At 43.8% G+C, this 27,765-nt stretch overlaps 1 long non-coding RNA gene across 1 annotated transcript in view; it reads left to right on the forward strand.

Annotated features, from left to right (window-relative positions):
* Nucleotides 1-27,765, forward strand: part of LOC132829170 (uncharacterized) — a 468,019-nt gene that overhangs the window by 2,085 nt on the left and 438,169 nt on the right. The window contains exon 2 of the long non-coding RNA XR_009646221.1: nt 12,373-12,488. This is a non-coding gene — a long non-coding RNA (uncharacterized LOC132829170). The remainder of the gene's footprint in view (nt 1-12,372; nt 12,489-27,765) is intronic.

Consider the following 27,765-nt stretch of genomic DNA (forward strand, 5'->3'; position numbering starts at 1 on the left):
CTGCTCTAAAACACCAACCGAGGCTCGAACATTAATTGTATAAGCTCTACCCTTGTTTGTTTTACAAAATGCATTGCCTTGTATTTATTCAGATGGAATTCCATCTCTAGTTTTTCAGCCCATTCACTCACTTCATCAAGATCCCTTTGTAATCTCAGAAAACATCCTTCACTGTCCATGACGCCACCCTCCAGCCTGCCAGCCCATCACACATAGTACACGTACGTTTGTTAGGGGCTCCAAAATTTACTCCCTAGCATTCCACAGTGTCCTGTGATACACTTAATCAGGTTCTGGGACAGGCCATAGCTTTGTGTTTTAAAACCTCCAGCACCACCTCTTTTCAAGTCATAGAGATATACAGCATAGAAACAGACCCTTTGGTCCCCAACTCGTCCAGGCTGACCAGAAGACCTAAATAAATCCATTCCCTTTTCCAGCATTTGGCCCATATACGTCTACACCCTTACTATTCAGCTGCCCATCCAGATACCTTTTAAATGTTGTAATTGTATCAGTCTCCATTACTTTCTCTCTCAGCTCATTCCATACACACATCACCATGTGTGTGAAGACGTTGTCCATTCAGTCCCTCTGTAAACCATTCACCTCTAACCTTAAACTTATGCCCTCTAGTTTTGGACTCCCCAAATTCTGGGAAAAGGCCCTGAATGCTTACCCTATCCATACCGCTCATGTTCATATAAACTTCTATATGGTCATCCCTAAGTCTCCGATTCTCCAGTGACAGTAACCCCAGCTTATTCAGCAACAACCCGGGCAATATCTTGTAAATCTTTTCTGAGCCCTTTCAAGTTTCACAACATCCTTCCTATAGCAGGGAGACTGGAATTGCAGAGGACTCCAAATGTGGTCTAACGAATTGCTCTTGGTCCCTGAGGTCCCCGGTCTTTCTCCACAGTAAGTTCTGGGGTGAAAAAAATGTTTAGGATCTTAGCAAATATCCTGCAGTTCCACACATCGATGGCATCATTGATCTTTAATGGATACTATTTTGTCCTGAGTTACTTATGCACTCTTAATATACTGATACAATCACTTTTGGATTCCCCTTTCCTTCTCTGCTGAGGCTATTTCTTGTACCCTTTCTCCATTCCTGTTTTCTACTCAGTGTATTCCTACAGCCCCTGTATATCTTCAGGGATTCCCTTGATCCAGCTGGCTATACCTGACATGTGCCCCCTTTTCCTTGACCAGACCCTCAATAGACAGCCAGTGTTTCCGAATGCTGTCAGTATTGAGCTGCACACAAACAGGAAAATGCTGGCGCTAATCGATCAGTTTATCTCACTTTTAAAATATTCTCACTTGGCAAACTTCCCTTTCCCTGTAAATAATTCCCTTCCCCAATCATATTTTGAAAGTTCCTGGCTAACACGATCAAGATTGGTCTGGCTCCATTTTATAACTTGCACTTGTGGACCAGGCCTGTCCTTTTCCAAAGCTGTTTTGAAACTACTAGAACTGTGGTCACTTTGGCAAAATGCTTTCCCACTCACACCTCAGTCCCTTTCCCGACCTTGATTCCCAAGGGGCGGTCAGGTTTTGCCCCTTTCTCTTTTCAGGCCATTTACATATTGATTGGGAGTTTTCTGGAACACAATTACCAAATTCCTCCCTTGCAAACGCTGAACACTGGCAGTCCCAGTCTAGGTCTGGAAAGTTCAAAAACCCGACCATAACAGCCCTGTTATTCTGGTTGATATTTAAGATGTCCCAACATATTTGTTCCTCAGTCTGCCACGGATTATTCGGGGTCAGCAGTCAGATCATATCAAAGTGATGACCCATTCTTATTTCTCAGTTCGACTAACATAGCTTCACTGGGCGATCCCACAGGAATATCCTCTCTAAGTACTGCTGGGATGATTCATTCACCACCACACGTCCTCTCTTGCCTCCACTTCCTGTAGCATCTCTACCTTGAAACAATGAACTGCCAGTCCTGCCCCTCCCTCAGCTGTGTTTCTGTAATAACTAAAATATCCCAGTCCCATGTTCCAATCCATGCCTTGAGTTCATCTTCCTTAGCTGTCAGGCCCCTTGGATTGAAATAAATGCGGTTTAATCATCGGTTTTCTCCCATTCCCTGCTATGTTCTTGCCTGCCTTGTCTGCTAAAATTACTGTCTGTAACTCGTGTACCAGCATCAATCTTCTTTCTGGCCTTACGTCTATTTAAGGTCCAACACCCTGCCAGACTAGGTTATATCCTCTCAAGCATCTCTAGCAATTCACCCCAGCAGGATGTGGGTCCCTCTCCCGCTCCCAGTTTAGGTGCCTTTCCCACCCTGTCTCCCTGTGCTGACACCTTCAGGGATCTATGGACTTGTCCACCAAGGTCCCTGTATTCCTCAATACTCCGCAAGGTCCTACCATTCATTATGTCTGTCCTTCGCTTATCGTACCTCCCACAGAGTATCTCCTCACTTCGATCAGAACTAAACTCTGCTTAGATTTTCATCTGATCGACATCGAACAGCAGACGGAGATGATCCTCCTCATTGTGAACAACACCCTCACCTTTCATATCATCTGCAAACCTACTAATGATACCTTTTGTTTTCACATCCGAGTTATTAATGTTCAATGGTTCCTGCACAGATCCCTGTGGTACACCCGCTGGTGAAAGTATTCTATTCACCAAATTTGCATCCAATTTGCCAACCTGCCTTGAAACGCAGTTCTTTTGGATCAGCCTTACATTTTGCATCTTGTTCAAGGACTTAGTCAAGTACATGTAAAACACTCATCTGCACTGCCTTCATCAATATACTTCAGCACCATTTAAAGAAAAAACTGAACTGAATTCCTCCGACAGTACCTTCCTCTGCCAAATCTGTGATGACTAAACCAAGTTGGTCCTTATCTTTGCAAGTGTCGATTCATCCTCACAATTCATTCCAATCATTTCCCTCCCCCTGCTGTCAGACTATCTGCTATGTAATTACCTGGCCTATCCCTGCTGTCCTTCCTGAACAAAGGAACGACATTAGCGACCCTGCAGTCAGTCAGCACTTCACCTGTGTCCAGCAAAGTATTATATATATCCACCGGAGCCCAACAAATTCTGGGTAATTAGCAGTAGGGTAAAAGAATGCTGGTCCAGGCAATGACACCCACATCCCATGAATGAATAAATAAAAGTACATATGTCCCTCCCTACTTCTGCAAACCCCTCCAGCTGCAGCAATCTGTCCTGGCTTTGTAACACCGTTTTGGCCCTGCCCACTCTCTGTAACTCTCTCACTAACTCTAGCACCTTCGTCTCTCCATGTTTCTCTCGTGTCAATAAACGTTGACAATGTTCCCCTTCCCATTGCCCTCCTCCTGTTAGCAGACCCATTTCAATCCCTTTAAAACTTACTCTAAAACTCTCTCTCAGTTGAGGATTTTAAGTACTTTTTGGTGATGTTCTCAGCTTCATAATCTAATATGATCAGTTTTGTCCTGAGTGAGGGACCGGGGGGGATTTCTTGCTGAGTTTTTGTCTGTTTCAGTCGAATGTCCTTTTGTTGAGTGTTTTACACTGTTCCTTCAAATGTTTGCCACTGTTCATTTCCAGACGCCCATATTTCAGTCTGTTCAGCCTGTTTACCTTGGTCAGTTCTCCTATCAAATCCATGTAATTGGCTATTTTTGTTTCTAGTTGTAGCTTGTCCTTTCTGTGATTTACTTTAAAACTTTATATTTCTTTAAACTGCACTTTATCACAATTTCCCAAAGGATCTCTCCAGGTGACATTACTCATTCACTAAGTTTTATCACACAACAGTCGCTCTGAGACAGTTACGTCCCTAACCAATTGCACAATGTGTTATTCTAAGAAACACTGAAAAAAATTCTCTGAACTCCTCTTCCAATATCACTGTTGTCAGTGTGAGTGTCCCAGACTTTGCGAATATTGACATTTCACTAAATGTTCACCATTCCTTTTTTTAAAAATCCAATGAATTCCTATTTATTGCAGTGACGAGCCATGGAATATTGTTTGGTGGTCTAAAACTGTTCTGCTACTTGTGTCCTTGGCAAGTAGTAGCCAGAATTTACATTCAAACTGACTCTACTTCATGATCTGAGGCCTAATGCTTTCTCTATAATGCATTTCTTAACCATTATCGTTATTCTTACCCATTTTGACTGAATTTGCACAGGGTTGTGAACCATTGAATATTTCTGTCCACCTTTTGTTCGTCCTGTAACCACATCTCTCTGGTGTCTAAACCTCTTTTATCTCTGTGTCACAAATCCATCTACCTTGTTGCAGAGACTTTGGCCATTAATAAAAAACATAATTTACTCGTTCCCACAATTTCCTGTCACAAATGGATTTGCTGATGTACAGTTTTAGTTAAACTTTGTCCCATCCTGTTCCTTTCTGTTGTCTTCAGTCACATTCCCACGCTGCTCTGATGCTTCACGTTTTCTCTTTGGATTTGGAAAGCTTCTTTCACCTGAAGCCTGTCCCTGCATCCTCCCTGTCAGTTTAAAGCCCTGTCCATATACCTACCAACGTGATTGGCCAGGACATTGTTCCACTGGAACTGAGCTGGGACCAATCTGAATGGATTTTTTTTTTAAAATCCGGTCTGGGATGTGGGTGTCTCTGGCTGACCAGTCTTTATTGCCCATCCCTTGCTGCCCTTGAGCTAAGCAGCTGGCTCGCCCATTTCACAGGGTCATTGAGAGGCAACCACTTTGCTGTGGGTATGTCGTGCAGACCACATGAGAGTGAACTGTTGTCTTTCTCTGAAGGTCAAGTGTTTGGATTTTTATCAATACTTATTTATGGATTGTTAATTCCAATTTTTAAAACATATACTCATTTAAAATTCCACATGGTTAGAATTTATAAAGAAGAAGGGGGGTGGTCACTTTGATGGGACTGTATTGTAGACTGTTATAGACACAACAGATGCCAGAGGAGCAGATGTGTAGAGAGATTGCTGATAACTATAGGATTGGAAGAGGAGTACAGGCTGGAGATTTTAATATTCCCTGTATTGACTGGGCCACCTGGAGTATAAAAGACCTGGACGGAGTGCAATTTTTCAAATGTGTCCAAGGAAGGTTTCTAAATCAGTATGCCGAGGGCCCTACTCTACTCAGCAGGTGCAACACTGGAACACCCCTCACAAAACAAGGTCGGACTAGTGACTGAAGTGTCATTCGGAGAGCACTTTGGGTCCAGTGCCCACAACTGTCTTCGTTTTAACATAGTTATGGAGGAAGATCAGCAGGTCCCCAGATTGAGTAGGAAAACTGGAACAGGGCCAGGTTTGGGGCCATTCTGCAGGATCTGGCCAGCGTCAATGCTGTGAATTTAAAATTGCACAGTGCCCAGTTATAATCCAACTCCCTTTGGAAGCGCTGGTGATCACTGTAACAGATGAAAGGCTTCAACTAAATTTGTTTGATATTATATTCCATGACCCTGCCATCCTGTTGCTATAAATTCTGTGTATTAGGATTGTGCTCCACAACCACCTGATGAAGGAGCAGTGCTCTGAAAGCTAGTGCTTTCAAAAAAATTGGTTGGACTGGAACCGAGTGTTGGGTGATTTTTAACTTTGTACATCCCCAGTCCAACACCGGCACCTCCATATTATGATTCCAGTCGATTGGGTGAGTCTGTTTGAAGGAAAGGGAACAACTGGTAAATGGGAGGGTTGTTAGAGTGTGATCTCAAGAATCCAGGACCAGTCTTCCCCATTGGGATAAAGGGAAAAACTGGCAGGGTTAGGAATCCTTGGCTGGTGAGGGATAATAAGGCTCTGGTCTTGAAATGAAGACTGCTTGCATTGGGTTTAAGCTATCCGTATCTACATAAACTCTTCTATTCTTAAAGACACGATCAATCTGTGGAGACCCTACAATTCTTTCAGTCCCTCTAAGACTCCAAATCTGCAGAAATCATTCCAATCCCTGTGACTCTTCCGATCCAGTTCCTACAAGACCCATTATCTATGTGATATCTTTTCATTGCCAGCCCCACCCTGTCAATGGAAGCTCCTCCAGTGTCTCCATCCATCCACTCATTTCCATAATCTTCTCCAGCTCTTACATGTGTAAACATCACCCTCCCCGACAATCCTGCCCACTTTGACCAAACTGGAGGAGGTTACTAATGCTCGCTAATCTGTGAAACTGTCTCCAAAGAAAATTGCTGTCTTTATCACTTGGAAAATCTGATTGATTCCACATCCTCTTTATCTAAATAACCTTCAGAACCTAAGCCTTCCTGAAAATACAAACATCTTCAGTCACGACTACCCTCCATACGTCTATTTGTTTTTCCAATCTGTACAACCCACTTTATCTCTGTACTCAGCTCCATTCACCTGAAACATTCCTGTCTGTGTAAAACACCCCATCCTACCACTATCCTTATCCCTGTAAACTGCTCCATTCCTCCCAACCTCCCATCTCCATGAACTCCTGTAGGCCCGGTAGCTCTCCACATTTCTGCAACCTCCCGTGGCTCTATGATCCTCTTTCCCTGTGAAACCACCTCCAGTCCCCACACCCGTCTCAGTCAGGGTCATCTGCTCAAGACCAGACAATTTCTGTCTCTGTTCCCTCCTACAACCTTAGCAACGCCTCTTATTTGTGTCACTTAATTCAGATCACATCCTCTCCCATCTCCCAAAACATCTTGCTGCCAACATAACGCTTGCTATTTAGAACATGGAATTGCATGTTCCAGTACAAGCTCTTCCACGCTCAATATTGTGCTGACCTTTTATCCTATTCTGAAGACGAAACAAACCTACATACCTTACATTTTACTATCATTGATATGCCGATCCAAGAGTTGCTTAGATGTCTGTAATGTGTTTGAATCTACTACCAAAGCTGGCAGTCCATTCCACGCACCCACCACACTCTGTGTAAATAACGTACCAGTCCTGACCATGCCGACAGCATATCCCAACCCAATCTAGTTCTACCTGCCAGCACCAGACCCTCTGATATCTAAGCTAAACACTCCGCCAATTACCTGACACTTATGTCCCCTTGTGATAGCCATTTCGTCATGGGAAATAGTCTCTGGTTATCCACTCTATCTATGCCTCTCATTCCCTTGTACACCTCTATCATGTCACCATTCTTCCTTCTTCGCTCTGATCAGAAAAGCCCCAGCTTCCACAAACTACCTTCTATGGGCATGCCCTCTAGTCCAGGTTGCATCCTGCTCAATCTCCTCTGCACTGTCTTTAAAGCTTCCACATCCTTCCTATAATGAAGCGAATAGAACTGTTCACAATATTCCAAGTTTGGTCTAACTGGGGTTCTGTATAGCTGCAGGAAAACCTCTCATCTCTGACAATCAATCCCCCCCGCTAATGAAAGCCAACACACCATCCGCCTTCTTAACACCCTGTCAACTTGGGTGGTGACCTGAAGGACACAGGATCCCTTTGTTCTTGCACGCTGCTAAGAATCCTGCCTTTTACCACGTAAAGGTGTTCTGCAGAATCCTCCAATCTAAAACTATCCCTACCTTTTGTAAGTTCCTCCAGTCCCTACAACACTCCTAAACTCCTCAAGTCCCTATATTTCTAATATCTACAAAATCCTGCCGTCTTGATGTCCCTCCATATATCTGTAACCCCCACCATCCTCCAGTGCCCTTCTCGGGAACATTGCAGAGGAAGGAAGAGTTGGATAGTCTGGGCCATGTTACGAGGTATGAAGGGCTGCAGAACATGGAGGATGGTACAAATGTAGGAAGGGACTTGGGACCTGCAGGAGGTTACGGAATTCATAGAACCTGCAGGATGTGACTGAGGATGGGTTGTGGAACATGGAGGATATTATGATTTGAACCGGAGGTAATTTTTGATTGGACCATTCAGCCAGTCTTACAGTCATAGAGATGTACAGCATAGAAACAGACCCTTCATTCCAACCCGTCCATGCCGACAGGATATTCCAACCCAATCTAGTCCCACCTGCCAGTACCTGGCCTATATCCCTCCCAATTCTTTCTATTCATATATCCATCCAAATGCTTCTTAAATGTTGCAATTGTACCAGCTGTAAGATCAGCTAAAAGATCCAATCAAAAATTATAGGTAGCTAAAATCATAACATCTTCCAGGTCCCACAACCCATTCACGGTCCCATCCTGCAGATCTGATATCCCAACCCAATGTAGACCCACCTGCTAGCACCCAGCTCATCTCCCTCTAAACCCTTCCTATTCATACATCCATCCAGATGCCTTTTAACTATTGCAGTTGTACTAGCTTCCACCACTTCCTCTGGCAGCTCATTCCATACATGTACTACCCTCTGCATGAAAATGTTGCCCCTTGGTTCTCTTTTATATCTTTCTCCTCTCATCCTAAACCTCACCCTACAATTCTGGACTCGCACGTCCCAGGAGAAAGATTTTGTCTATTTACCTATCCATGCCTCTCTTGATTTTATAAACCTCTATAAGATCACCCTCAACCTCCGACTCTCCAGGGAAAACAACCATCAGCTGTTCAACTCTCCCTATAGCTCAACACTTGCAACATCCTTGTAAATCTTTTCTGAACCCTTTCAATTTTCACAACACCCTTCCGATAGGAAGTAGAACAGAGTTGCATGCAGTCTTCCAAAAGTGGCCTAACCACTGTCCTGTACGGCCGCAACATGACCCCCCAACTCCTGTACTCAATACTCTGACCAATAAAGGAATGCATACCAAGCACCTTCTTCGTTATCCTGACTATGTGTGACTCTAGTGTCAAGGAACTCTATATTTCATTTGAAAAATTGCAGAGAGAGATAGAGTGGCCCGAGATCTTCTGACAAATGCTAGTTCAGTCTAAGCTGGTAGGCGGAGGCAGTGAAGTATTTGCAGCACTGTCTGATGAATGGTCGAGAGATAATGCAGATGTCAAACAGGCTATTTTAAGTGCTTATGGATTGCTTATGGAAGGGAAGCCACTACAATTCCCTTTACTGTACCATCGCTAACTGACAAAGCTCCTTTAGATCTATATCCTCCAAATTGTTGAAACTTGCCCTCACCATCGCAACTCTCATTATTTTCTAACATTTTTGAGACTCCAAAACCATCCCTATCAGTTTAATCTCCTCCACTGCATACAACACTCCGAGTCTGTGTAATCTCTTTAAATCCTTCCGTTCCTATATACCTATGTATTGGTGTGACTGCTTTGTGGCAATTGTATCCTCGTTTATATCTGCAAAAGGGTCCGCTCACTGCAGCACATCCTATGCTCATAAGTGAATCTGGTCTCTCACAAGACTCTCTACGACTCTCTCATCCAGTCTCTACAAGCTTCCCTATCCCTGTCGTATCTTGCAGCATGCACACCACTCACTCTCTCTGACATACCTTCCAGTGCATAAAATCATCTCTCCTTCTAACTTTATGCCGTCTACAACTTCCTCCCTATCCCTGCTACATACTCCAGTCTATAGCATCTTCCATGTGCTTGCAACATTCTCCTGTCCATACCACCCTCCCTTTCCCTGTAATATTCTCCATTCCATACCACCCTCCCTATCATTGTGATATTCTCATGTAATGATCCACAGCCCTACACACATCCCTGTCTCTGAAGTCTAATCAAAGTTGCTTTATCTCTCTAACTTCCTCCAAACAATAAAATGTTTTCTCCTGCGAACATTTTGTAGCAACTATAACTACATTTAACATTGTTGCGTTCCCAAACATCCCTCAAAGTTCCTCTCTCGGTGACACGCGCCATGCATTTGCAACAAGGCAGATGGAATGAGAGCATTAACTGAAGAGAACAGAAATGATCGAACTGTTATTGTGGAGGGGTGGCTGCAGAATGATCATGACAGCAATGTGATTATTGAGGGGTTGTAGGGATTTAGGCAGGATCAGCAAAAAAAAAAGCAATATCCCGTCTGTTGTGAAGAAAGGATACAGTCAGTGCTTTAGTGAGACAGCCAATTTAATCTGGGAATCAAAATATCGAATCATTTTGAATTTGCAGCTTCCAAATAGCAAGGGGGATCTGGAAGATCAAATCACAATTCATGCTCGTTGGTAAGTTGGATACAATATTTCCTTGGTGATAGTAGACAGAGGAATGTGGAGTGGTCAATTTCTGATTGGACGTCTGTGGCCAATGGTGTTTCACAAGGATCAGTGCTGCGGTGTCTGTGTGTAATTTATATCTGTGCTTCAGATGAAAAGGTCAGCAGTTTGCTTAGTATTTTGCAGATGAAATTTGGAAAAGCATGTAATGATCAGGGATAGTGAGGGGAATTGTGGATAGTGAGGAGGAGTGTTAAAGGTTGCAGCAGTGTGTAGATCAGCTGGGACGCTGTGCAGAGAAATTGCAAACCGAATTTCATCGGGACAAGTGTGAAGTGATACATTTATGAAGTCAAATGGAAGAGAGAAGTACAATGATTGACTAATTGGAAACATTGATAAACAGATGACCTTGGATGCAAATCCATAGCTCCCGCAAAATAACAACACAGTAGGATGTGGTGGTAAAGGAGGAGTATGGTATTCTTACCTTCATTGGTCACAGTATTGAGTACAGACGTTTGCATGTCATGTTGTGACTGAATGAAACTTCATTCGGCCATGTTTGGAAGGTTTGTGTGTCGTTCTCATCTCCACGCTACAGGAAGGATGTGGAGGTTTTGGGGAGGGTGTAACAGAGGGTTGGCAGAATGTTGCATGGATGAGAATGTGTTTACTGTAAGGAGGTTGGACGCAGTTGGATTATTTTGTGAGAATATCAGAGACTGGGGGGTAACCTGGTACAGGTATATAGCGTTAGGAGAGGTGTGAACAGTGTGGAGAGTTGGAATCCTTCTTTCACTGTAGAAATATCAAATACTAGTCTGCCTCGGTTTAAGGTGAGAGTGAGAGTTTTAAGTGAGATGAATGAGGCCAGTTTTCTTTACCGAGAGAGTGGAAGCTGCTCAGGAGGTGGGAGAGGTGGCAATGAGAGCAAAGTTTTGAAGTGGCATTTAGACAGGAACATGAACAGGCAGAGAATAGAGGGATATCAACCATGTGCAGGCAGATGCGATTAGTTGAGAATAGCATCATGGTCAGTACAGCCATGGTGTGCCGAAGGGCCTATTACTGTGTTGTACTGTTCTATTTTCCAACTTAACGGCATCTACCCTGTCAAAGCAAATCAGAATCCTGGATGTTTCTTTCGATTTCTCTCCCATTCTTCAAAACCCCAATAATTTCAAGGCCAATCTACCCCACCTCTGCTCATTGGAAAAACCTGCCATCTCCAGGATCAGCTGAGTGAACCTTCCCTGGCCTGCCTCCAATACAAGAATATCTTTCCTTAGGGCACACATACTGTTCATTTAATCTAGGTTGGTCTGACTTTTACCTTACATCGTTGTAGCAGGACCTCCCTACTTTTAAACTCCATTCCCTTTGTAATAAATGCCAGCATTTGATTTGCCTTCTCAATTACCTGCTGATCCGTAAACTCCCTTTGTCAGATTGATACACAAGGATTACCAAAATCCTTTGTGCAGTCAGTCTGAAACCAAACGATGTTAGCCTGACAGTAAGTAGGGAACGTGCTGGAATGTCGCACGTTTTGTGAAGGTTTGTAGCTCAGGTTGAGGTTTAGGGTGTAGGTTTGCTCGCTGAGCTGTAGGTTTGATTTCCAGAGATTTCGTTACCTGGCTCGGTAACATCATCAGTGGTGACCTCTAAGTGAAGCGAAGCTGTTGTCTCCTGCTTTCTATTTATTATATGTAAATGTTGAGCACCTCGAGACTTGCTGTAGTGAAATTGGGAATCCAGGAGAAAACAGCACAAGGAGCGCGCTGTCACATCAATGCCCCACCCACCCCTTTCCCATGGCCACCTTCTGCCCCAAGTCTAACAGTGTGTGTGAAAGTCCACATCGGTCTGTACAGCCAACAACAAACTTCCCCTCTACCCCCCGCCCCCCCCCGCCCCGAGAGTGGGAGAGAGTCAGCCTCGTCTGTGACCCACCGCCAAAGGGATGACGAGACAGGAATGTTGAATCCCCTCACAATTATCCCAGTGCCTTTGTTACAAATTCAAAAAATTCCCTGTTAATGCAGTGTCTAATAATGTGATATCACTCAGTATCTCTCCATGTGGTATCCCTCGCTGTGTCGTTCTATTTGCTGCCTCTGGCAGCATTTCTCCCTCTTACAGATGGCCTGAGATCCTGAGTCAACAGAATTGTCCACTCCAGAGAGACACAGCAACACAGGCAAGGGATGGAGACTGGGATTCTCGAGATCTCTGTTGGACTCAGTGCCACTCTGCATGAGTTATCCTCATTGCATCAGTCTAATTTCCCATTCTGTCTACTTCTGTCTCATGCAGGTAATCAGGATGTTCCTCACTCCTGTCTCATCCATCACCTCATTGAAACTGGTTGGTCAGCCCGAGTGAGAGAGGTGGAGAGGGAGATCTGGAGCCTTCAGTAAATCCTGCAGCCGGTAAGATCACTCACAGTAAACAGCACAGGGTGGGGTGGTAGACTTCTATATTCAGAATTGGAATACAGGACATAGATACAGAGCTGGGCAAGGAACAGCAACATTCTAGGCTTCATTCCCACCATTTTGTGAGGGTCCTGCTTTCACCTCTGCTGTACTGGTCCTCAATGCGACAGCACAGGGGATCGCAGGCATCAATCCTGGCCCATGCTGTGTTAGTGATCTCTGTAATATCCTCCAGTCCCAATAATCCTACCTCTGTCTGGAATCTTCTCTAGTTCACATCATTCTCTCTGTCTCTGGCAGGTTCTCCAATACCTAACATCCTAATTCCTAAACTTCTGCAGGAGATACTAAATGCCTTCATCCCTGACTGTCCTGTCTATCCTTGTAAGCTCCTCCCACCAACACCACCCTCCATGTCAATGTATTTGACTTGAAACTCTCCATGGGTCCCTACCTATGTAATCTTCTCCAGCTCCTAGAAACCTCCCTTAGCTGTGAAAACTTTGTAATCTCCTTATCCTTTTCCAATTCTTTGATCTTTATCTTGTTAAATGTCAACCTCATTCCCGACACCATTCACGACCACAGAAAACTCTTTCAGTTTGTGTAACCCTCCCCATTTGTGTAACTGTCTCCAACCCAGTAACCTGGCATTTCCATTGCCTTCTTATCTATGTAGCCTCCAGAGCATAGAAGCTCCTTATATCTGTAAATGTCTTCAGTCATGACCACCTTCCATATCTCTGTTATTATACACAATACTCTCCAAGATGAAATAGTCCCCTGCCTGTGCCTCTCAGTCTGCCTACCTCTTCCTTTCTCCATCCCTATCCCTATCTCCAGAATCTAATCCAGCTCCCTGAATCTCTGTAAATTCCTCCAATCCTCAAATCCCTTTGTCCCACTGACATTCTTTACGAGGTGTAACTCTGTTTAATTCTAACTTCCTCGATTCCCTTTAAGCCTCCCTTTCTCTGTAACTCTAACAATCTGTTCAACCCCTCACTACTGAGGAATGACTCCCTGCATTCACCATAAGGCAGATGGAATGACAGTGAACAGATATGATGGAACTTTCTTTCTGGAGATTTAGCTGCAGAATGATAATCGCTGGGAAGTGAAAACTGAAGGGTTGTTGGGATAGAGTCATAGAGTCAGAGAGATGTACTACAACATGGAAACTGACCCTTCGGTCCAACCCATCCATGCTGTGCAGATATCCCAACCCAATCTAGTCCCAATAAGCAAACTAGGCAAAAAGCCAACAAGTTGTGAAGGAAGGATGAGGTCAACGCATTAATAAGACAATCATGTGGATCTGAATATCAAAAGTGGATCTGAGAATAAGCATGCAGCAGCAACTGTTAGCAGGAATTCTTTTGTAGGCACCAAACAGTGATGGGAATGTCAATATGGTTACAGTCAGGACACTGAATGTACTTGTTGCAAGGGCTGTACAGTAACTGTGTGTGACAGTGGTCTCCATGCCGACTGATACAGCAGTGAGTATCAGTGCTGTAACGGATAGAATCCTGGATTGTATGTGAGATGGTTTTCTCCAACATAATGTCATATTTGTAGATCAAATGCTGTGTACTAATAAATAAACAACAATCCCATTATAAAGGAGATTTGTGAGCAGAGACCCATAATATTATGCAGGACATATTGAGTTTGTGCTTAGACCATGAGATGTAGGAGGCGAATGATGCCATTTGTCCCATTGAGTATGCTCTGTTCTTCAATCAGATCATGGCTAATCTGACTCTGATAAACTATACTTTCCTGCCTTCTCCTCAAAACCCTTGTTTCCCTGATGCATTAAAGTCTGCAGGAGGTTACAGAACAGTCGGAGAAATAGACAGAAATGGCAAATTGAGTTTAGTCTGGACAAGTGTGAGATGATGTCAAATTCAAGAAGAAAGTTCGCATACTGAGGGATATTGATATACAGAAGGAACTTGGTGCAAGTCAGTAACCCCAGAAATGGCAACAGAAGTATGTCAGATGGGAAGGCAGGCAAATGGAACACTGGCCTTCATCGGGCACAGTGGGTAAAGTGGTTTGCATCTGACGCTGCAATTTTATGAAACGTTTGTTTGGCCATATTTGGAGAACTGTGTGCAGTTTTCATCCCCACACAACAGGGAGGATGGGGAGGATCTGGAGAGGGTGCAAAAGGGGTTTATCAGCACGTTGTCTGTGTTAAGGTTTTTTTAAGAGTATGTCAGGTGTAAGAGGAAATTAAACAAAGTTGGATTGTTTAATGAGAGTAACACAACCTGACTAGGCACAGGAATATAACATTGGGAACAGGGATAGATAATGCAGTTAGTCAGAATCTCTTTCCCAATGTGTAATTTTCAAATACTAGAGTGCATAGGTTTAAAGTGAGAAAGAGGAAGTTTAAACGAGATGTGTGAGGCAAGTTTGTTTTTTTACGTGGAGTGGATGTTACCGAGGGAGAACGTAGAAGCAGAAATGTGAGTAAAGTTTTGAAGTGGGATTGAGACAAACATGAACAGGCAGAGAACAGAGGGATATGGACCATGTGCAGGCAGATGGTATGAGTTGGAATAGTTTCATGGACAGCATAGAGGTGGTGGGACGAAGGGCCAGTTGCTGTGCTCTACTGTTCTATTTTCGAACTTATCAGCATCTGCCCGATCAGAGCCCCTCAGAATCTTGGATGGTTCATTCCATTTCTCTCGCAATATCTAAACTTCAATGGGTTGAACCACAACCTACTCCACCTCTTCTCATTGGAAAATACTTCCATTCCCAGGATCAGCCGAGTGACCCTTCTCTGACCTGCCTCCAATGCGACAATATCTTTCCTTCGGGCACTCACACTGTTCATAATATTTGAGGTGTGGACTGACTTGTACCTTGTATAGTTTTAGCTAGACCCGCCTATTTTTAGACTCCATTCCCTCTGTAATAAATGGCAGCATTTGATTTGCCTTCTCTATTACCTGCTGAACCTGTAAGCTACCTTTTTCAGATTGATAAACAAGATCTCACATAACCCTTTCTGCTGTCAGTCTGAAACCAAATATTGTTATCCTCACAGTACGTCGGGACCATACTGACGTTGTTAGAAAGGATATGTCAATATACAATAACTGGCCACTTAGAAACACATTTGATAAAAGAGAATGTGTTTTTGAGCCTGTTAGATTTAATTTGTTGGTGTGAATATTAATGGCTAAATTGTAGGGGTTTAGGAGGGGTGTAGTGATGTGGGGGATGTGGTGTATTTGAATTATCAGAAGCCTTTACACAAGTTTCAATAAGGGCTAAAGGGTAACTTGGTAGAGAATAGGGTCCCTTAAAGATCAATCAGTTCACCTATGTGTGGAACCAGAGGAGATGGGTGAGAAATTAGACAAAATAGTCTAGCCAGTATTTGTTGTGGATAGATCAGTCTTCAGTAGCTCATTAGGTCGATCCTAGAATATTGTGGGAAGCTAGGGAAGAGATTGCAATGTCCCCAGCAGAGATATTTATATTATCAACAGACACAGTGAGGTGTTGGAAGACTGGAGGTTGGCTAATGCTGTTCCACCACTTAAGGGCTGCAGGGAAAAGCCAGGAAATTACAGCCCAGTGAGCCCAGTAATGGGGAAGTTGTTGGAGGAGATTCTGAGAGAAAGCAGCTCCTTAAATTTACAATGGCAAGGGCTGATTCGAGATGGTCAGCATGGCTTTGTGAGTGGAAAACCATGTTTCACAAACCGGATTGACAGTTCGAGGAGGTGGCCAAAGATAGGTGAAGTCAGAGCAGTCAACGTTGTCCACATGGACTTTAGCATCTCGTCAAGAGGAAGAAGGAAGCTTACTTAAGGTTGAGGAAGCAAGGATCAGACAGGGCTCCAGAGAGTTACATTGGGTGGCACGGTGTCTCAGTGGTTAGCACTACGACTTCACAGCACCACGGACTCCATTTCGATTACAGCCTCAGGCGACTGTCTGTTTGAGTTTGTACACTCTCCCCGTGTCTGTGTGGGTTTCCTCCACGTGCTCTACTTTTCCCCCACAGCCCAAGATGTACATGTTAGGTGACTCAGCCATGCTAAATTACCCATAGTGTTTAGGGATGTGTAGGTTTGGCGCATTAGTCAGGGCAAATGGAGAGTAAAACGGTGGGGGAATGGGGTTGCGTTGGATATTGTTTGGAGGGTTGTTATGGAGGTGTTGGGCCAAATGGCCTGTTTCCATACTGTAGGGATTTCCTGAAGGTACCAGGAAGGAATCGAGGAATGGACTTAGGGGAACTAGAAGGGGACATAAAAAAGCTTTGTTGGGAAGGATTAAGGAAAACCGTAAGGCATTCTCCACTTATGGGAGGAACAAGAGGATGGTCAGAGTGAGGATAAGGCCACTCTGGGATAGTGGAAGGAACTTGTGCCTGGAATCACAGGAGGTAGGGGAGGTCCTTAATGAATACTATGCCTCAGTATTCACTGCTGAGAAGGGTCTTGTCGTTTGTGACGACAGTGTGAAACAGACTGATAGACGTGAACAGGTGGATGTTAAGAAGGAGGATGTGCTGAGAAGTTTGTAAAAGATAAGGATACATTAGTCGCTGAATCAGACTGGATGCGTCCAAGGTTTCTTCAGGAACCGGGGGAATGGATTGCTGCGCATCTTTGCACCGTCACTGTCCACTGGAGTCGGACCAGATGATTGTGGGCAGGAAAATATTATTCCTTGTTCAGGAAAGGGAATAGGCATAATCCTGGGAATTGCACATCTGTCAGTTTTATGTCTGTGGTGTGCAGATTATTGGAGAGGACTCTCAGAGAGAGGATTTATTATTCCTTGCAAAACCATAGTTTGATTAGAGATAGTCAGCATGTTTGTATCAGGGGCAGGTCATGCCTTACAAATCTTATTGAATCTTTTGAGAATGTGACAAAACACCTTTATGGCTCATTCAAAAAGTACGGAGACATGGGATACAGGGAAACCTGTCTGTCTGGATACAGGATTACTTGCCCTCAGAAGACAGAGGGTAATGATACGTAGAAACAATTCATCCTGGAGCTCAGTGACCAGTGGTTTTCTGCTGGGAGTGGTTTCAGTACCTCTGCTCTATGTGATTTTATGAATAAGTTGGATGTGTGAGTGGAAGAGTTGATTAGTAAGTTTGCCAATGAGACGAAGATGGTGGAGTGGTGGATAGTGTGGAGGTCTGTTGTAGGTTACAAGGGGACATTGACAGGATGCAGAGTTGGACTGAGAAATGGCAAATGGAGTTCAATCTGGAAGTCATTCATTTTGAAGATTGAATGTGAATGCAGAATGCAGGGTTAAAGGCAGGATCTTTGGCAGTGTGGAGAAACAGAGGGATCTAGGGTTCCAAGTCCATAGATCCCTCAAAGTGGCCACCCAAGCTGATCGGCTTGTTAAGAAGGGATATATTGCGTGGGATTTCATTAGTTTGGGGATTTAGTTTTAAAACTGTGAGGTTATGCTGCAGCTCTATAGAGCCCTGGTTAGACACCACTTGGAATATTGTGTTCAGTTCAGGTTCCCTCATTCCAGGACAGATGTGGAAGCCTTAGAGAGGGTAAAGAGGAGATTTACCAGGATGCTGCCTGGACTGGAGGGCATGTCTTATGAAGAAAGGTTGATGAAGCTAATGTTTTTCTCATTGGAGTGAAGAAGGGTGAGGGGTGACTTGGCAAGGTGAACAAGGTGACGAAAGTCGTAGATGGAGTGAAGAGAGAGAGGTTATTTTACCCTGACAAAAATAGTTATTAAAAGGGGTTATAATTTTCGGGTGATTACCGGATGGTTAAGGGGAGATTTCAGAGGTAGGTTCATTACATACAGATTGGTGGCTGTATGGAATGCACTGCCAGCAGTGGCAGTAAAATTAGATGCATTAGGAACATTTAATATACTTCTCGGTAGGCACATGGATGATAATAAAATGAAGGGTATGGAAGGTAGAGTCATAGAGGTGTACTTCAAGGACACAGACCCTTCTGTCCAACCCGTCCATGCTGAACCGATATCCCAACCCAGTCTAGTCCCACCTGCCAGCATCCAGTCCATATCCCTCCAAACCCTTCCTATTCATATACCCATCCAAATGCCTCTTAAATGTTGCAATTGTACCAGCCTTCACCACATCCTCTGGCAGCTCATTCCATACACGTACCACCATCTGTGTGAAAAAGTTGTCTTTTAGGTTTCTTTTATATTTTTCCCATTCACCCTAAGCCTATGCCCTCTAGTTCTGGACTCCCCAACCCCAGGGAATATACCTTGTCTATTATCCTATCCATGCTCCTCAAAATTTTGTAAACCTCGATAAGGTCACCCCTCAGCCTCCGACGCTCCAAGGAAAACAGCCCCAGCCTGTTCAGCCTCTCCCTTGAGCCTAAATCCTCCAACCCTGGCAACATCCTTGTAAATCTTTTCTGAACCCTTTCAAGTTTCCCAACATCTTTCCGATAGTAAGGAGACCAAAGTTGCACGCAGTATTCCAACAGTGGTCTAACCAATGTGCTGTACGATTGCAACATGACCTCCCAACTCCTGTACCCAATACTATGACCAATAAATAAAAGCATACCAAACACCACCTTCACTATCCTATCTACCTGTGACTCCACTTTCAAGGTGCTGTGAACTTGCACCCCAAGATCTCTTTGTTCAGCAACACTCCCTAGGAACTTACCATTAAGTGTTTAAGTCCTGCTAAGATGTGCTTTCCCAAAATGCAGCACCACGCATTTATCTGAATTAAACTCTATCTGATACATTTTTTTTAATCTTACGGTTGGATAAAATATTGGCGGGTCATCATGGGCGAAGGGTCTTGTTCTGTACTGTTCTGTGTTCTAAATGGCGTATGTTAAACTGGGTAATAAGCTCAGATCAGTGTAAAAGGTTATGGCATTCTGGAGGAGCTTGTCAACTGGACAGAAAATTGGGCTTGATGGTAGGAGACAGAGGATGATGGGAGACGTATTGTTTTTTCAGACTGGAGGCATGTGACCAGCGGTGGAGTGGGTCAATTGTTGTTTTTCATTTGGATAAATGGTTTGGATGGGAATATTGTTAAGTAAGTTGAGTAAGTTTTTTGCGTGACACTGAAATTGGCGGTAAACTGGACAGCGATGAAGGTTACCTGTTATACAACAGGATGAATAGTACTGCTGGGATAGTGGGCTGAAGAATAGCAGATGGAGTTTAATTAGATAGATATGAAGTGTTCCATTTTGGTGAAACAAACCAGGGTGGGACTTGTACAGTTAATGTTCGGGTCCTGGGTAGTGTTGTCAATCAGTGACCCAGGGATGCAGGTACACAGTTCTTTGTAAGTGGTGTCACAGGGAGACAGGCCGGTGAAGCAGGCGTTTGGGATGGTTACCTTCATTGGGGAGAGCATTAAGAGTAGGAGTTGGGACTTCATCTTGTATCTGTACAAGACATTGGTCAGGCCACCATAAAAGCAGAGTTGATCAGTGGGAAGAACTCATCTGGTTCCCTGACCTCATTTTGTGTAGAACATCTGACGTTCTAACCTGGTCTGGCTAACATGTGACTCCAGACCCACTGCAATATGGCTTACTCTGAAGTGTCCTCTGGGTAATTAGCAGTGATGTCCACATCCCATGAATGACTAAATAAAAGTACATATGTCCCTCCCTATCTCTGCAAACCCCTCCAGCTGCAGCAATCCGTACTGGCTTTGTAACACCCTGACCACTCTCTGTAACACTCTCACCACCTCCGGCACCTTCACCTCTCCCTGTTCCTCTTGTGACATTATACCCTGACAGTGATTCCCCTTCCCACTGCTGCCCTCCTGCTAGCAGACCCTTTGCAATCACTTTAAAACTTACTTCGAAAACACACTCTCACTTCAGGATTTTAAGTACTTTTTGGTGATCTTCTAAGCCTCATAATCTAATAGGATACATTTTGTCCTGAGTGAGGGGCAGGTGGGAATTTCTTGCTGAGGTTTTGTCTGTTTCAATGGTATATTCTTTGTTGAGTGATTTACACTGTTCCTTCAAATATTTTCCACTGTTCATTTATAGGCACATATCTCAGTCGGGTTCGCCTCTTTACCTTGATCAGTTCTCCTCTCAAACTCATGTAATTGGCTGTTTTTGTTTCTAGTTGTAATTTGTCCTCTCTGTGATTCACTTAAAAACTTTATATTTCTTTAAACTGCACTTTATCACAATTTCCCAGAGGATCTCCCCAGGTGACATTACTCATTCACTAAGTTTGATCACACAACAGTCGCTCTGAGATAGTTGTGTCCCTAACCATTGCACAATTTGTTACTTAAAGAAACACTGAAAACTAATTCTCTGAACTCCTCTTTCAATATCGCTCTTGTCAGTGTGAGATTTTGGGAATATTGAAGTGTCCCAAAATTATCACAAAGCTTTTATTAAAAATTCCAATTGATTCCTGTTTATTGCAGTTATGAGCAACGGAATGCTGTTCCGTGGGTATAACTGTTCAGCTGCTTGTGTCCTTGGCAAGTAGTAGCCAGAATTTACTTTCATACTGACTCTACTTCATGATCTGAGACCAAATACTTTCACTGTAATGCCTTTGTTACCCATTATTGTTAGTGTTACCCATTTTGCCTGAGTTTCCGCAAGGTTGTGAACAATTGAATATTTATGTCAACCTTTTGTTCGCTCTGTAACCACATCTCTCTGATGTCTAAATCTCTTTTCTCTCTGGCACAAATCAATCTACCTTATTGATGAGACATTATCCATAATTTACTCTTTCCCATAATTTCCTGTCACAATTCGATTCCCTGATGTACAGTTTCAGTTAAACTGTCCCATCCTGTTCCTTTCTGCTTGTCTTCAGCCATAATCCCATGTTGCTCCCATACTTCACCTTTTTCCTTTGGATTTCGAAAGCTCCTTTCACTTGAACCCTGTCCCTGCATCCTCTCTATCAGTAATCTACCGACGTGATTGGCCAGGACCCTGGTCCCAGCACCGTTCCAGTGGGACCATCCTAATGGATTATTTATTAAATCAGGTATGGGATGTGGGTGTCTCTGACTGACCAGCCTTTCTTGCCCAGCCCGAGCTGCCCTTGAGCTGAGTAACTTGCTCGGCCATTGCAGAGGGTAATCGAGAGGCAAACACTTTGCTGTGGGGATATCGTGCAGACCACGTGAGGATGAGCAGATGTCCTTCTCTTTTTTACATCAGCAATGGTTTCATATTTATTCATGGATTGTTAATTACTATTTTTAAATTTATTGATGGTGGGATTCAAATCCACTTCCCCTGAACATTAGCTGAGGTTTTGGATGCATGCTCTAGCAATAACACCACTCGGTCATCACTTCACCTGCTCACTGGTTGCTCATCCCTGAGCACTGATACCAGGGCATCATGAAGCTAAACCCATTCTTCCAATATGACTGTGTGATCCTGAGGTCTTCCTGCACTCTGGTGATATCACTCAGTCTCCCTCCATGTGGTATCCCTCACTGTGTGGATCTAATTGCCGCCTCTGTCAGTGCCTCCAACTCTTGCACTTCCTTTAGATCCTGAGCCAGCAGAATTCTCCATTCCAGAGAGGTGCAACAGTATAGGCCAGGAATGGAGACTGGGATTTTCCAGATCTCTTTGGGGCTCATTTCCATTCTCCATGTGTAATCCTCTCTGCATCAGTCTAATTTCCCATTCTGTCTATTTCTGTCTCCTGTAGGTTCTCAGGAAGGTGCTGACTAAATAGACTTCCCAATTGCTAGGTGTCTCGTCCAACACCTCTTTGAAGATGATTGGTCAGCCAGAGAGACAAAGGATAGGGAGATGTGGAGCCTTCAATAAATCCTGCAGTGAAGTAAGATCACTCAGAGTGCACAGAGCAGAGAGCAATGAGAGGGCTGCTAACATCGCTAACAAGACATGACATAGATACAGTGCTGGAGTGGGAGCACAGTACAGTACAGACACACCCCTAGCTCAAACACCAACTCTATTTTAATTTATGTTGCATTGAGACAGCATAGGGAGTTCATAGTTATCAATCCAGTCCTGTGCTGTCTTAGTGAGCATCAGGACATCAGAGGGGAAAGCAGGCCTCCGACAAGATGTTGTGAATGCTGCCTGGGATCTTTCTGTTCTGAGTTCTCCCTCCAACACTGTGCTAAGACTCACTACTCTGCAACACTGTACTTATGACTTGGCTTGTGTAAAAGTGTCTTCAGTCATTTTTAACTCCCATAACAGTTCCTGCCCCTGTAACCTCCTCCCTTCCCGATAGTCCCTCCACATATTTGAAACGTACTGCATTCCAGACTACCATCCCTACCGCTGTAACTTGCTTCAGTGTCTACAACATGCTTTATTTCCGTACTGTAATCCTCTTTAGCTGGATACAGAGTGATACAGCACGGAAACAGAAACTGTGGCCCAACTCGTCAATGCTGCCCATGTTTCATATATTGAATGAGTCTCATTTGCCTGCGTTTAGCCCTTAGCTCTTCAAACCTCCTCCTCTCCATGTTCATGCACAAATGTGTTTTCCATGTTGTCATTGTTCTTGTTTCTCGCATGTGCCCCCGGCAGTCCGTTCTATCTGTACACCATCCTCTGTGGAAAGTGTTGCCCCTCAGCTCGCTTTTTAAATCTTTGCTCTCTCACCTCCAGTTTGTACCCTTGCGTTTTGGACTCCCTTACCCTTGGCATTTTCACCATTCTTAGGTCCAATCCTTGTGGCACTCCACTGGTCACTGTCCTCCACTCTGATAAGAAAGCCTCCACCACCACCCTCTGTCTTCTTTCTTTGAGCCAGTTTTGTGTCCAAATAGTTAGTTCTCCCTGTATTCTGTGAGATGGAACCTTGCTAGTCAGTCTCCCATAGGGAAACTTGTCAAACGCCTTACTCAAGTCCATATAGATCACATCTACCACTCAGCCCTCATCAATCCTCTTTGATACTTCTTCAAAAAACTCAATCAAGTTTATGAGACATGATCCCTTACGCACAAATGTCTATCTCTAATCAGTCCTTGCCTTTTCAAATACATGTACATCCTGTCCCTCAATATTCCCTCCAACAACTTGCCCACCACCGACGTCTGGCTCTCTGGCCTATAATTCCCTGGCTTTTCCTTACAACTCTTCTTAAACAGTGGCAACATGTTAGCCAACCTCCAGTCTTCCGGCGCCTCACCTGTGAGAATTCCATGTTACAAATATCTCAGCAAGAGGTCCAGTAATCACTTCTCTAACTTCCCACAGAGTTCAAGGGTACACCTGATCAGGTCCTGGGAATTTATCCACCTTTATGCATTTCAAGACATCCAGAACTTACTCCTCTGTAATATGGATATTCTGCAAGTTGTCGCCATCTATTTCTCTACATTCTATATCTTCCATATCCTTTTCCACAGTAAAAACTGATGCAAAATACTCGTTTAGTATCTCTGGCTTTTAAACGTTGTAATTGTATCCACATCCACCACTTCCTCAGGAAGTTCATTCCACAATCAAAACACCCTCTGTGTAACAATTTGCACCCATTTTTTTTAACATCTCTCTCTTCTAACCTTAAAGATGTGGTCCCTCCTCTTGAGACTCCCCCATCCTGGGGAAAAGGCAACTACCATTAAATTGATCCATAAGTCATTTTTTAAAATAAACTTTTATAACATCACATCTCAAACTCCAGGCTCCAGTAAAAAAACTCAGCCTATCCAGCCATTTTTCAGAACTCAAACCTTCCGGATCCAGCAACGTCCTGGTAAATCTCTTCTGAACCCCCCGCAGCTTAATAATATCCTCACTATAACTGGGCGAGCAGAACTGTACAGACTATTGCAGGTCTCACAAATGTCTGTGTAATCTCAACATGACGTCCCAAATCCTCCACTCAATGGACTGAGCAATAGTCAGGTATGCCAAGCACTGTCTTATCCATCCTGTGATGCAAACCTCAAGAATTATGTACCTGAACTCGGAGGTCCCTCTGCTCTAAAACACTAACTGAGGTCCGAACAGTAATTGTATCGAATCTACCTTTGTTTGTTTTACCAAGTGCATTACCTTGCATTTATACAGATTGAAGTCCATCTACAATTTTTCAGCACATTCACCCAAATCATCAAGATCCCTTTTGTAATCGTAGCACACCTCCTTCACTGTCCACTATGTCAGCCTCCAGCCTTCCAGCCCATCACATATGTCTGTCAATGGTACAAATACCTTTGCTCGGGGCTCCACAATTTCTTCCCTAACATCCCACAATGTACTGTGATACACTTAATCAGGTCCTGGGGCTTTACATAATCTTTGTGTTTTTAAAACCTCCAACACCATCTCTTCTATAAATGCCCTCTTTTCAAGTCATAGAGATGTACAGCATGGAAACTACCCTTCGGTCCAACTCATCCATGCTGACCAGAAGATGTAAATAAATCCATCCCATTTACCAGCATTTGGCCCATGTACCTCTAAACCCTTATTATTCATATACCCATCCATCTCGTAAAGGTTGTCATAGTATCAGTATGTGTTACTTTCTCTCTCAGCTCATTCCATGCACACATTACCGTGTGCATAAAAAAGCTGACCCTTCAGTCGCTTTTAAACCGTTCCCTTTTAACCTTAAACCTGTTCACTCTAGTTTTGGACTCTCCAACCCCCGGGAAAAGACCTTGAATATTTACACAATATCCCTCATGTTTATATAAACCTCTGTCAGGTCACCAGTCAGTCTCCGATGCTCCAGGGAAAATAACCCCAGCTTATTCAGCAACAACCCCAGAAACATCTTGTAAATCTTTTCTGAGCACTCTCAAATTTCACAACATCCTTCCTAGAGCAGGGATACTGGAATTGCAGCGAACTCCAAATATGGTCTAACGTATTACTCTTGTTCCCTGAGTTCCCCAGTGTTTGGCCACAGTAAGTTCTGGAGTAAAAAAATGTGTTAAACGTCTTAGCCATCTCCAGCGGTTCCACACATCAGTGGTCTCATTGTTCCTTAAGGGACACTATTTTGTCTCGAGTTACTCTTTTACTCAATACATTTATACAATCACTTTTGGATTTTCCTTATCCTTTTCTGCCGAGGCTATTTCATGTACCCTTTCTGCATTCCTAATTTCCACCCAAAGTGTATTCCTACAGCCCTGTGATCCTCAGGGATTCCCTTGATCCAGCTGGCGATACCTGACATGTGCCCCTTTTCCTTGACCAGATCCTCAATAGACAGCCAGTGTTTCCGCATTGAGCTGCTCACAAACAGGAACATACTGGTGGTGATCGCTCAATTTAACTCACTTTTTAAATATTCTCGTTGCGAGACTTCCCTTTTCCTGCAAATAGTCTCGCAAATCACCTTTTGAAAGTTCCTGTCTAATACTATCAAGATTGGTCTGGCCCCATTTCATAAATTGAACTTGTGGACCAGACCTGTCCTTTTCCATCTCTATTTTCAAGCTCATAGAATTGTGGTCATTTTGACAAAATGCGTTCCCACTCACACCTCAGTCCCTTTCCCGACCTTGATTCCCAAGGGGCGGTCAGGTTTTGCCCTTTCTCTTTTCAGGCCATTTACATATTGATTGGGAGTTTTCTGGAACACAATTACCAAATTCCTCCCTTGCAAATACTGAACACTGGCAGTCCCAGTCTAGATTTGGAAAGTTGAAAAATCCCAACCATAACCGCCCTATTATTCTGATTGATATTTGAGATCTCCTGATATATTTGTTCCTCAGTCTGCCACGGATTATTCGGGGTCAGTAGGACAATCTTATCAAAGTGATGACCCATTCTTATTTCTCAGTTCCACTAACATAACTTCAGTGTGCAATCCCACAGCAATATCCTCTCTAAGTACTGGTGTGATTATTCATGCAATCAAAACCCACCATCACGCGTCCTCTCTTGCCTCCCCTTCCTGCAGTCCCTCTATCTTGAATCAATGAGCTGTCAGTCCTGCCCCTCGCTCAGCTGTGTTTCTGTCATAACTATAATCTCCCATTCCACTGTTCCAATCCATGGCCTGAGTTCATCTTCCTTAGCTGTCAGTCCCCTTGAATTGAAATAAATGTAGTTTAATCATCAGTTTTCGCCCCATTTCCTGCTATATTCTTCCTGTCTTGTCTGCTGAAATTGCTCTTTCTAACTTGTGCACCAGCCTCAATCTTCTGTCTGGCCTTACGATTGTTTAAGATCCAACACAGTGCCAGACTAGTTTATATCCTCTCAAGCAGCTCTAACAATTCGCCCCACCAGGATATGCGTCCCCTTCCTGATCCAGTTCAGGTGTCTTCCCACCCTGTCTACCTGTTCTTACAACTTCAGACATCCAATGACTTGCCCACCAAGGTCCCTGTGTTCCTCGGTACTCCAAGACGATCTGCCATTCATGATGTATATCCTTCGCTTATGAGACTTCCACAGTGCATTACCTCACAGTGATCAGAAGTAAACACCATCTGCCATTACTCTACACAGTTTATCATATGATGGACATCAGACTGCAGGCTGAGAACATCCCCTCATCTTTCATATCCTCTGCAAACCTGCTAATTTTTATTTCTGCTTTCGCATCCAAGTTATTAATGTAATAATAACCAGCAATGGTTCCTGCACAGATCCCTGTTGGACGCCCACTGTTGCAAGAATTCCAAACACGAAGAAGTCTATCACTAATTGTGGATCCAGTTTACCAACTTGCCTTGGATCCAGTGGCTCTTTACGTTTTGACCAGCCTTCCATGAGGGACCTTGTCAAAGGCCTTCTTAAAGTCCATGTAAACCACATCATCTGCACTGCCTCCTCAATTATTTTAAAACACCAGTTAAAAAAAAAACTGAACTGATTTCCTCAGACAGTATTTCCTCAGACCAAATCCGTGGTGACGCTGCCGAGGTGATCCTTGGAAGTGTTGATGCATTTCAGAATCGTTCCCAATAATTTCCCTCTCCCTGCTGTCAGACTATCCGCTCTGTAATTACCTGGCCTGTCCCTGCTGCTCTTGAACAAATGAACCACTTTAGCCATCCTCTAGTCATTCGGAATTCAATGTGGCAGCAAAGATTACATACATCCACCAGGACCCCAGCAATCTCTTGCCTTCCCTCCCATAGCAGCTTGGGATACATTTCATTGGGCTGGGGCTTTCTCCACCTTTATGCCCGTGAAAACATTTAATATCTCCTCCTTATTCATCTTTTTTGTTCTCGAACCTCACTGTCCAAATGAAATCCCCAGCTACAATGCTTTCTCCTGTGTGAATACAG

The sequence above is a fragment of the Hemiscyllium ocellatum genome, chromosome 28 (assembly GCF_020745735.1).
Source record: "Hemiscyllium ocellatum isolate sHemOce1 chromosome 28, sHemOce1.pat.X.cur, whole genome shotgun sequence".
Lineage (NCBI taxonomy): Eukaryota > Metazoa > Chordata > Chondrichthyes > Orectolobiformes > Hemiscylliidae > Hemiscyllium > Hemiscyllium ocellatum.